General features: G+C 41.4%; 1 protein-coding gene across 1 annotated transcript in view; it reads left to right on the forward strand.

Annotated features, from left to right (window-relative positions):
• LOC126470374 (GTP-binding protein Di-Ras2) overlaps positions 1-12,541 on the forward strand; it is an 879,000-nt gene that overhangs the window by 303,024 nt on the left and 563,435 nt on the right. The gene's annotated exons all lie outside the window — the stretch shown is intronic.

Genomic DNA, 12,541 nt, shown 5'->3' on the forward strand with positions numbered 1-12,541 from the left:
CTTCCGTAACCCAATTCCGTCAACATCCCCTGAATTCATTCAACTACATTCCATTACCAAAGTTTTATTTTTATTGATGTTGATACACTATGTGATCAAAAATATCCGGACATGTGATTGAAAATGACTTACAAGTTCGTGGCGCCCTCCATCAATGGTTGGCTCTGAGCGCTATGGGACTCAACTTCTGAGGTCATTAGTCCCCTAGAACTTAGAACTAGTTAAACCTAACTAACCTAAGGACATCACACACATCCATGCCCGAGGCAGGATTCGAACCTGCGACCGTAGCGGTCTCGCGGTTCCAGACTGCAGCGCCTGTAACAGCACGGCCACTTCGGCCGGCGGCGCCCTCCATCGGTAATGCTGGAATTCAGTATCGTGTTGGTCCACCCTGGCTGCGTTCACACTGCCGGCCGGGCCGAGTCGAGCCTCGTCGGGCCGCCGCCCGCTTTGATATCAAACACATGGTTTTGAATTGCGGTGTTCACACTGGCGGCCGGGCCCCGCCGACGCGGCGTGAGCCTCCCGGAGCCGAGCCGGCGACATCCCGAGTGTTTAAAATTGCCGGCGCGAGCCGACCGCAGGCGCGAGCCTGTGGAGCAGCACTACAGCTTCTGCAGTACACGCATCACACGTCTCCCTTCTGTGTGACTGCACACGTCTTTTATTTTAAGATGTTACCTCACATTTCACAATCAGTGAGGAAAAATTACGTTTATTATAATGATACATGCGAAATTACTTTTATTTCATTTATATAATCTACCGTATTTACATGCATTTACAACAATAGCTTGCCAGCGATCGCGGCATCGCCGCCACTGAATAGTTCGCATTTACTTGTAAACGGAGACAGAAATGAGTGTCACTGAGGGACGGAAATGTATCCCTACCAGATGACAATGCATTGTAAAGTCATGCTGTGGCACGTTACTGTAAGCTGTTGTCTGTGACATCTTTTTGCGATGTTCTTACTTTAATAAATGCAGAATAACATATACATGACATTAACTTGTGTCCATCAATTTGGTATCAGAAAGTCGGCTAGTATGACAGTAATGATGCAGTTTCCAGATTATGGAACGAAGTAACCAAGGAGTGTGTTTCAGATAGTACGCACAAATATAATTTATTTTCCTTTATAATTTTATTTGTTTTATTTACAGTGAAATGAGATACACAAAAACACAGTAAATAGCTAAGTTCTTTCAATTCCAACATTTATTTTTGAAAGGTTTTTTAATTATTTTAAGTTGCATTTTTAACGAAATATTCAACAGAAGTGTTCCTGACAGTTTTCGAACGTAATGTGGAATTTCTGTTGAATGTGGCACCAGCTGCCTGCATATCAGCGTTGTTCAAAAAAATGGTTCAAATGGCTCTGAGCACTATGGGACTCAACTTCTGAGGTCATTAGTCCCCTAGAACTTAGAACTAGTTAAACCTAACTAACCTAAGGACATCACAAACATCCATGCCCGAGGCAGGATTCGAACCTGCGACCATAGCGGTCTTGCGGTTCCAGACTGCAGCGCCAATAAGCGCACGGCCACTTCGGCCGGCTATCAGCATTGTTACAAAACTTTTCAGCTTCAGCATTGGATCCTCTGTCAATGACAATATTATGAAGTAGACAAATGCACTTGACTATGTGATCAGCTACGTCAATGGATGTTTCAATTTCCTTCCTCAGTAGTCTCCATTTATTGGTCATTATACAAAATACACATTCAACAACTTTTCCTGCTCTGGAATGCATATCATTGTATAGAATCTTCTCGTTGTCCAAATTTCTGCGAGGAAAAGGTCTCATCAAATTCTCTAATAAGGGGTAAGCTTCATCTCCCAAAATGACGTACGCTAGTTCCTGACACATTCCTTCAAGTTTTGTTGGTGGCGGTAATAACAGCTCCCCATTTGTAAGTTTCTTATATAACATACTTTCTTTAAATACTCCTGCATCAGACTGTTTACCGTAGGCGCCAACATCTACAGCTATAAATTTGTAATTTGCATCAGCAGCTGCTTGGAGTACAATCGAATAATACTGTTTGTAATTGTAAAACATACTGCCAGAAAGTTTAGGACATTGGACACGTATGTGCTTCCCGTCTACACATCCAACACAGTTTGGAAATCCCCATCTCGTATGCATTTCACTGGCAATTTCTTTAAATCGAGAAACAGTTGGTGTTGGTAAATGAATGGGAGCAAGTGATTCCCATATGGCCATACAAACGTCTTTCACCACCACTGATATGGTGGACACTCCTAATCGGAATGACGATGCTAGTGCATGAAAGGAGATGCCAGTGGACAGATAGCTGAGAAAAAAACAATGTAACATGTGTTACTCAAGTGTGGTGTTGGGCGAAGTTTTTACAGTTTTGTTTGCTCAGTGGACATTTACTTAGTCCATGTCATTTCACAGTTATACAACAATAAATAATTAAAGAGACATTTTCTTGCACCCTTCTATATTCTTTCAATTAAAATAATGAAATCGAAATGCAAAGACCTGAGAGACAGTTACAGAGAATAACTTGTGTAACTTGGCAAAATAAGGTCATGTGATCCAGGGAATAGCATATTAAAATGCAATTCCACTCGGACTTTGTTCTGTCATATGATTTTCCTAAGTTCCAAGAGCTATCTCAAAACTCTTCGCCTATCAATCTGTCTATCTTACAAGGTAATGAAAAGAATTCTGTGAGGTCATCAGTGGCTCCACATGATGAACCATCACCACTGCCAAGCGCTGCATCATGAAGAAAAAAGAAGAAAAAAGTTGGAAAATTCTGAAGGAGTGTTTCTGCGATTCTTCGTTGAAGGCACAGCAAGACATTCCCCAAAATGACGAAGCTAATTACTTACTAATGATTCTCAGAAGTCCCATAAACTCTCTTCCCCTCAGAGGTAAGCGTTTGTGAAATTTAAAATGCAAAAGCATGACTACAATTAATTGGAGGTAGTGAATGCTGTACAAAGTTCTGCTGCAAACCAAAAAGTGTGTACTAACGAATCTTACCTTATCGTTATACATAATTTTTCTTCTGCTGTTATACTTCTGCGAAAATTTGTGTTCTGTTTCGAAATTTTGTCTTGAATGTTCTGCAACACATACTGAAATGTATTATGATTCATTCTGTAATATGAATAAAATTTTTCAGGATAGTTTTTAAGTTCTTCATGTAAAGAAAAAAACTCTCCTAAATGTCTGTCGCTATTTATGGGATGAATCCATAACCTCCTAGTTCTTTTGTACTTGGAAACTCGACGAGCTACTGCACAGTCAAAACAATACCAATAAAAAAGTGAAGACATTGTTCTACACGACAGCACAGACTAGCTAAAGGCGAGCAACTGTAGGCTGCAGCTGCGTTTTCTACTGACTTGCTTGTCAGCTGTCGAAGGGTGGGGATTTTTTTAAATTTATTTATTTGGCCTCCGGCAGCTAACAGCCATTTTGCCAAAGAGTGGGGAGTACCTTGACAGTGCAGCGCAGCCCGCCAAGGAAGAAAAAAAAAACAATGAAGAACAATGAAACGCACATCTGTGTCGATCTACAGTAGTTTCATTAACTCTCCATTATTTTTTCTGTCAAAGTAGACAACGAGACTACAGAATTGCGCTTCAGTTTCTGCGGTAAACGTATCACAAATCTCCAGTTTGTTTTTGTGATTAGTTTTACACCAAATTTTATCAGACCTATGTCATTGACACTTCTACCTGTGCATGTACTACATCAAGCTGTAACCGCGCGAACTCCGTGTCTTGCGGACGCGGCACTGACGCCAGTGAATAGCTCGCATTACTTGTGACCAGAGACAGATGTCAGTACCATTATCATTTAAAAACTTTTTGGTACTTTTAGCTACATTTCATTCCCAACAATGTATGGTCTAAAACGGATCTAACAGTAAGCTACCCGCTACATAACTTTTTCACTGCAAGATTTGTAAATCAAGAGCACAACGTTGACAAATAGCATCATTTCACAATGACTGTTAAGAAATATGGAAAGATAAATGATTCAATACGAAGCTAAGATGTTACACTACCACGTGTACAAAAAAGCAGATTTTTTAGCCGCATACTTTCTTCAAAATCGGTTGGGAAGTGTTACGAAACTAAGAAATCACGCGAAACGAAAAGTAGACTTTTTCTTTTTTCACAACGTAAGTAACGCTTTGAAGGAAAAAATAAGTTCATGAAACGATGTGGCGAAGTCTTATATACCGCTAAGAATTTTTAAAACATGAAAATCGGAGAAGTGGATTTCCCCCCGTTTCGCCATCCCGGCTCGGCGGGGCACTCAATGTGAATGCACTACACGTCGGCCTGAGCTGGCTAGGCACGAGCCGAGCCAGTACGCGTCATCCCGGCCCAGCCCGGCCCGGCCGGTAGTGTGAACGCAGCCTTTATAGTCTTGAGGACAGCGTCCACTCTCGCAGGCATACGTTCAATCAGGTGCTGGAAGGTTTCTTGCTGAATGGCAGCCCATTCTTCACGGGGTGCCGCAATGAGGAGAGGTACTGATGTCGGTCGGTGAGGCCTGCCACGAAGTCGGTGTTGCAAAACATCCCAAAGGTGTTCTATAGGATTCGCGTCACGACTCTGTGCAGGCCGGTCTATTACCGCCTCAGGCCGTGCATTATGAACAGGTGCTCGATCGTGTTGAAAGATGCAATCGCCATCGCCGAATTCCTCTTCAAACAGTGGGAAGCAAGAAGGTGCTTGAAACATAATGTAGGCCTGTGCTGTGATAGTGCCACGCAAAACAACAAGGGGTGCAAGCCCCCTCCATGAAAAACACGACCACACTATAACATCACCGACACCGAATTTTACTGTTGGCACTACACACGTTGGTAGATGATATTCACCAGGCATTCGCCATACCCGCACCCTGCCATCGGATGGCCACAATGTGTACCGTGATTCGTCACTCCACACAACGTTTTTCCACTGTTCAATCGTCCAATGTTTACGCTCCTTACTCCAAGCGAAGCGTCGTTTGGCATTTACCGGCATGATGTGTGGCTTATGAGCAGTCGCTCGACTATGAAATCCAAGTTTTCTCAACTCTCACCTAACTGTCATAGTACTTGCAGTGGATCTTGATGCAATTTGGAATTCCTGTGTGATGATCAGGATAGATGTCTGCCTATTACAAATTACGACCCCCTTCAACTGTCGGCGGTCTCTGTCAGTCAACAGACGAGGTCGGCCTATACCCTTTTGTGCTGTATGTGTCCCTACACGTTTCCACTTCATTATCACACCGGAAAAAGTGGAGCTAGGGATGTTAAGGAGTGTGGAAATCTCGCGTACATACGTATGACACAAGTGACACCCAATCACCTGACCAAGTTCAAAGTTAGTGAGTTCCACGGAGTGCCCTATTCTTCTCTCTCACGATGTCTAATGACTACTGAGGTCGCTGATATGGGGTACTTTGCAGTAGGTGTCAGTACAATACACCTATTATGAAAAACGTATGTTTTGGAGGTGTCCGAATACTTTTCATCACACAGTGTTTATAGGCTGGCAGTACGCTGGAAGTAATTGATTTAGTAATAATAATTGTAAATGAGCAATGTGGCTTTAATCTAAACAGTAATTAATAACTGTTTTCAATTGTAATTTTTTTGTGTGGTATCAAGCTCTGCATTACATATAGTCTGTGCCTGTTGTTCTTTGCGCGTGGCTTCCATCCTCGGTAGCTGCTTCTGTTAACTACTAATGTTACCACAGCTAAATGTACAGAATGTGAGTTACGAAGATGTTAAGCCAAAGATTTATTTTATGTACCGCATATATTCCTTGGCGAAATAAACGGAAACATGAAGACGTCTAATTAAATAAAAATGCATTGATACTGTATCACTATTGAATTATCTTCTGTATGCAAATGAGATCTGATATTCAAGCTTCCAACTGCTCTTTGAAATTGCATATGCACCCCTCAACTTACATCACGCCCTCTAGATTCTCTGGCCAGACGTGAGCAGGTCGAGGACATAGTCACGGGAATAACAAACAGTATTTGAAAGGAGCGAATGGTAATACGAAAGTTGCATACTCGGATGTAGTAAATGAAAGAAAATCTTAGGTCAAATAAACGGGTTTGGTACTCTTGGTCATGGATACCTTATACGAGGAAGTCACTAATAGCGTGTAGCAAAGAATGCATGCATGTAACTAAATGTGTGAGTGAAAATGGGATCTGTACGTTCATTATCGGCGAATTTACTCAGTAATGGACGTGTCGAGGTAGCATACACTCAATCGTGACGCTGAAATATATTTAACTTTATAGCTGGTAACTTATTCGTGAAGTGCAACGTTCAGGTCTCCGTACAACCTTCCTTATTTACGTTTTACACTGATTCCGACATCTTTGGCTCAAATGGCTCTGAGCACTATGCGACTTAACTTCTTAGGTCATCAGTCGCCTAGAACTTAGAACTAATTAAACCTAACTAACCTAAGGACATCACACACATCCATGCCCGAGGCAAGATTCGAACCTGCGACCGTAGTGGTCGCTCGGCTCCAGACTGCAGCGCCTAGAACCGCACGGCCACTCCGGCCGGCCCCGACATCTTTCCCCAAATTTCTGCAAAATAAATTGTGCTCTGTTTCTGATAAACCCTTTCATTGTAGGCAAGAAGCTTAACTAAAATCTCCCGATAACAGAAGCGCTCTAACTGAGAACTATTGGGCACTTCACGTTCAAACACTTTCTTGAAAATAAATAGGGGAGCAGCTATCTCGCAGGAGGCGTGTATTATCGGCGGATGTTCACTCGGCGCGGCGGCAGCAAGTGGTGTGAGGTCGCGCCCACTCGTGGGGTCGCCCTGAAAAGCCTAACAGCCAGCCATTGAGAAATCGATCTGGCGCTATTCGGCGGCTGTGCGTTGCTGTTGTGCACATGCCAAATGCACGGCGGCGGCCGCTCGCAGCCTACGCACCAGCTTTTGTGCAACCTACTAATTAACCCTGCCTCAGGTGCCAGTCACTGCTAAATGAAAGATCAAATTGTCACTGAACATTTCGGAGGTTAGAACGTTACGAGCACGATGCGAATCTTCTTCCACCATTTGTGCAATGATGAGGAATTCAGAACTAATGAAACGCCGAATAACTTCCTAGCACTGAATTTAAATACCCTAAGAAGCTTCCAGATGTGTGATTCTGTCAATAACGGGACCATAGGAACCTCATGTTACGTTTATAGTTACGTCATCAGCTTATTTAATATTTAACAATTAAGAGGGTACTTTTAATGTATTTCTCAACAAAAATGGGATCAGATATAAAGTTTTGTAATTGTTTTTAACATAGTCGCCTTGGAAAACCTAGCCCAAGGAGTTTCCAACATTTATTTCTATCAGCAAAACAAGTGTTCGTCTCCGTTTCAATCTTATAAATTGAATTGGAATTTCGTTCATCTCACAATTAGTTAGGCTCCGGAACTAGTAGTAAACAACCAGTTAACTCCGCAGATAGTGATTACGGTTGACGTCGAAGCACTTTGAAGGGCAGGCAATCCTTTTCTTATCATCAGTAGACGCGTACGAGGTCGCGTTATACTGAGAAAAGAGAAATTTCTTTTTTGAAGGATGTGGAAGACTGAACGTCGTCATTCAGTCTACCCACTAGTAAGACCTGATGGTTTTCCCCCTGTAAGATATCCTGTTAGCAGTACACAATAAGGACCAAAGATAACAGTAGCTACGTTGTTGTGCTGCAGTGGAATCGTTTTTGCTTCTTTGGTGCGCTTTCACCTCCCTTCACCCGCTTATTCTCTAGAGGGTATCGATTAATCACTATTTCATCCATTTTTACTAAATATCGGAACTGTGTTCAAAAAAAGTCCAAACACTATTGAGACTGTTCATTCGAATATGTTTTTTTGTCATTGTTGAGAAACGCAGCATCATTACAGCACAATATTTCACCATGCCCTTAAGACGTTGTGTGAGAAGTGGCGGAAACGGTCTGTCTAGATGTTTTCAGCGTCAGTGAGCTCGAGTATCTTTTACAGTCACTGTGTACGGCAATAAGAATGTCGACTATTGTCTTTTTGTATTTTTGATCATCCTGAACTTGATGTTTCTAATGTAGATACAACTATGATTAACTTAAACAGCTCACTACTTTATCGTTTAAATACTTTTACCGTTAAATCTAACTTCTGTTTTTTATCCATTAGAGCTAAATTTAACAAAACGAATACTTTTATCATAGCTTGTAACTCTGTTGCATTCAGTCTTCTGGAGAATCTTAAATGTTGATTACGTACATAATCACTACAAACAAGCAAATTATCATACGTGTTTCAATTCGATTCTCTTGATCTTAACAGCGTTGCCGCGAAAGTACGTCTGTACGGCAGCATACGTGCTTCACACTTATCCCATGCATGCATTCCCACCATGCGACATAACTGCAGGATTGGTGACGTATGACAAGCCACGCACCCGGATCAATTCTGTGAACTACCGAAATAATTTTGGACAAGGTGCACCAGCCTTGCTTTGACCCGCTAGACGAAAGTGTACAAGGCGCGTCTGAAAAATTCGATGAACGGTCTCAGAAAATAAACAGCGCAATAGTTACAAATAAAATACCTTTACTAGCCTTTAAAGTAATCACCATTAGATGCAACACACTTCTTATATCTGTTTTAAAGCTGTTGGAAATTGTCAGCAAACGCTTCTTGTAGAGTGATTAGTGAGATCCGCTTGAGTTGTACAAATGATTATTCAGACCACGACCGGTTTTTGGACGTGAAATCCCATCTTCAGCTGTATAAAACTGTAACAAAAAAGGAGCGGATGTAAGTTGGCGCCTGCGCCGCGCCACGCCGCGCTGCGCCTCCACACCTCCGGCGTGGCCCTCTCCAGTCGTCGTTCGCGTTCCTACCCTGCGGCTGCCCGACGGTGCACAGTGTGAGTACAATGTTTGCTCTCGGTTTCTTTTTCCTTCGTTCTACCCAGCCGGATGTTACACTTTTAGGTCCGTTTACCTATTAGGCCCTCTCCCTTTTTTCTAGTTCCGCCAAGATGCTGGGATTTGGAGCCGTTGCACCGACTGGCCCGACCGCATGTTATGCATTACCAGATACAATAATTCAGTCGCCTCGTTTCATTAGTTTGCTCTTATGGATTTCGCAGATAAGTTGCAAGTTGCATTATATTTCTTCCCTCCTCTCCTATGTAAGTTAGTTTTATACGCCTGAAGATAGATTTTAATATCCCGAAATCTATCTTGGTTTGATTAACCATTTATACAACTGAAGTGTATCTCTGTAAATTAATTAATCATGTCTCTCAGTTGCGGATATCCTACATACCAAATCTAGTGCTTTTTGTAGAATCGCTGGAAGCACAGTGATAATGCATTGTTGGATATCCCCATCATTTTGGTGCTACCAAAACGATCGTGCGAAAAGTGGCAATTGATTCCAAAGGCTGAAAATGACGACGTCATCCATATGAGTTCTAAAAGGAATCCACTTAGTTTCAGTTACAGGATAAATCACACAAATCTAAAGGCTGTGAATTCAACTAAATTACAAATAACTTAAATTGGATCTGTCACATTAGTAAAGTTGTGGGGAAAGCAAACCGAGGACTGGCTTTTATTGGCAGAACACTTGCAAAATGCAACAGGCCTATTAAAGAGCTTGTCTTTCTTTTCTGGTGTATTGCTGCGAGGTGTGAGATCCGCATCAGATATGACTGGCGGAAAACATCGGAAAAGTTCAAGAATGAACCACGCGTTCTGTATTTTAGTGAAATAGGGGATAGACTACCACGGAATCGATAAGCGAATTGGGGTGACAATCATTAAAACAAAGGCGTTTTCCGTTGCGGCAGGATCTTCTCATGAAATTTCAATTGCCAACTTTCTCCTCCGAAAGCGAAAATATTTTGTTGGCACCCACCTACATACTGTTGGCCAGTTTCAGACTCGTACCGTAATATCTAGTTGAAAGTTTTTTTCTCTTTCTCTCTCTCTCTCTCTCTCTCTCTTTCTCTCTCTCTTTGTTATATGACAAAGAGATGCTCAGAGATCCTAATTTTTCTGGATGCCCCTGAGGTATCATTTTTTATGACATAATTTTATTCAGGATTTTGAAATGTTCCACGTTTATACATGTCTCTGATGAAACACATTTGCAATATGTTGTGCAAGAAAAATTACAGTATTTACAACCGCAGTTATTTCACTCGCATGTCATACAACATGGTACTGATTCCATCACTTCGGGAAGGCTTATAGAACTCATTCTAGTTAAGGGTATGCGTGAGTCATTTTCCAACCATGGTCACTGAGGCATAATGTAGGAGGTGACAGCTGCTCTAATGATTGCCAGTAAATTCTTTGCAAGTGAGAACGTTTTTGTGGTTTTATAGGATTTTATCAGTTGGTGGAAGTAACTTTAAAGTAGAAGAGATTTCTCTTTTGGTTGTAAACAGTTGGTGTCGTAAGTGAGTCGTTGATTCACGTACAGTAATTCCTAGCCAATATCTTCATATCTCTGCAACAAGGTGCATGCAGCGGCCGTGTTTCTCCGGAATGGTAAGAGACAGATTTAGATACTGTCAAAGAGTGTATTTCAGGTATACTCTTACACTTGTCACCCAGATTATTGGCACTTGCTTTAATGTCAACTGTCTGCCCATCAAACCTCTTCATAGTAAAAACTACGGGAAGTGCCCATTTCCTATAGAAGCACATTATTAAAACAAACACGACTATATCGTCCCTAGCGATTTATATGTCCTTCTTACCACAATGGAAAACCATGTGCAGAGCATAGGAAACTGTAGTAGCATCAGCTTCCTTATGAGCGAATAACGAATTCCTCATATTCAAGAAATGTACTTGAGTAACTCAATATTCGATGGAGCATAGCAAATCAATAAAGTCTTCCTTATTTTGGGTTTTGCTTAAAACAATATTTCGGGTAGGTATTGCTGTTGTCAATGTTAGAAGTAATTACTCAACAGCACCAGCAGATAAGCGTCTTTCTCTTCCATGGTTTTTATAGATGTAGTTTCATAATTATCAGAAACAATATATTTGTCGTAGTCTCCTTTCACAGTTTTTTCGTGATGGGCTGGAGGAGGGAGGCATTATAACAAGTTGGTCATTTCATACGATGTACCAAAGCATTTACATTAACCAGCTGCAGAATTAGCTACTGAAAAAATGGTAGTAAGTTCCTTTAGTAGAACTGCTTTGTTTACTTTCAGCATATTACTGTATCCATCAAATAATGACAACGGATATGGAGACAGTTAATACTTAAGAGCGTCTGACAAATTCGTCTTCCTTTGCTGAGAGATAACTAATAAACGAGCGTATATCTTTCCTGAATCATAAATTTATAATTTTTTTCCAAATCTAACGTTTTTCTTCATTATAGACATGGTTGTTACTTCCTTATGAATAGTGTCGTACAACCCAGGAAGTAATTTTTATTTTTTATTTTATTTTATTTTATTTTATTTAAAGAAGTGGCCATTCTGTGACCAGTTGTTTCGGCACTGAGAATACTTATTCCTTTACCAGCTTCCTACTCAGTGACAGTGCTGGTTGTAGTATCTTGTTCAAGTAACAAATAATGCGTGTATTGTGAGAGAGCGAATTGTATTTTCTTCTTGCCGTGAGCATCTGACATTTGTCTGCAAATTCCCGTCTCTTAATGAGAGGTGGTTACTTTTGCTCTTGATGTTACAAATATTAGCTCCAATGACTTGTATACTTCATTACATATGTGCTGCGAATGTTTCCACCCAGCTGTTTGCTCAAGAGACAGCGTCATCACTGCAAGACCCGTTTTCGCTTTCCCGTAGCGGATATAAGTCTGTTCAACAAACTGGTCAAGAGGTATAGAATTCCAAAAGCCGGGTTTGTGTCGACATATGTGTGGTCGTATTCTTAGAAAGATATTCATATTTTATGGAAATTCCACTTCCAGTATGTGAACTGTCATACACCTTACAAGATTCCAGTGGCCGGCTGCAAAAAAGTACAGAAGTATACGTTTTCAGCAATGCATTCTAACAGCTAGCCTCCTTCTTTTTGCAGTCTTACGAAGATATGGATGATTTTGACTGGGTAAATTAGCATATCTGCCCATAAATTACCGGTAGGATTAGCTCCAATTTTCTCCAACGTTGCCGGCCGATGTGGCCGTGTGGTTCTAGGCGCTTCAGTCCGGAACCGCGCTGCTGCTACGGTTGCAGGTTCGAATCCTGCCTCGGGCATAGATGTGTGTGATGTCCTTAGGTTAGTTAGGTTTAAGTAGCTCTAAGTCTAGGGGACTGATGACCTCAGATATTAAGTACCATAGTGCTGAGAGCCATTTGAACCATTTTCTCCAACGTTTTCTGAAGCTCATCTATATTAAAAAAATCAGTAGTGATGAAATTGCAGAACTGTGACTACCGTAGGTAAACCTCTAACTACTTTTGGCCATGCTTTTCCTAACAACATATTGGGGACACAACAATGT

Source organism: Schistocerca serialis, chromosome 3 (genome assembly GCF_023864345.2).
Source record: "Schistocerca serialis cubense isolate TAMUIC-IGC-003099 chromosome 3, iqSchSeri2.2, whole genome shotgun sequence".
NCBI classification, from domain to species: domain Eukaryota; kingdom Metazoa; phylum Arthropoda; class Insecta; order Orthoptera; family Acrididae; genus Schistocerca; species Schistocerca serialis.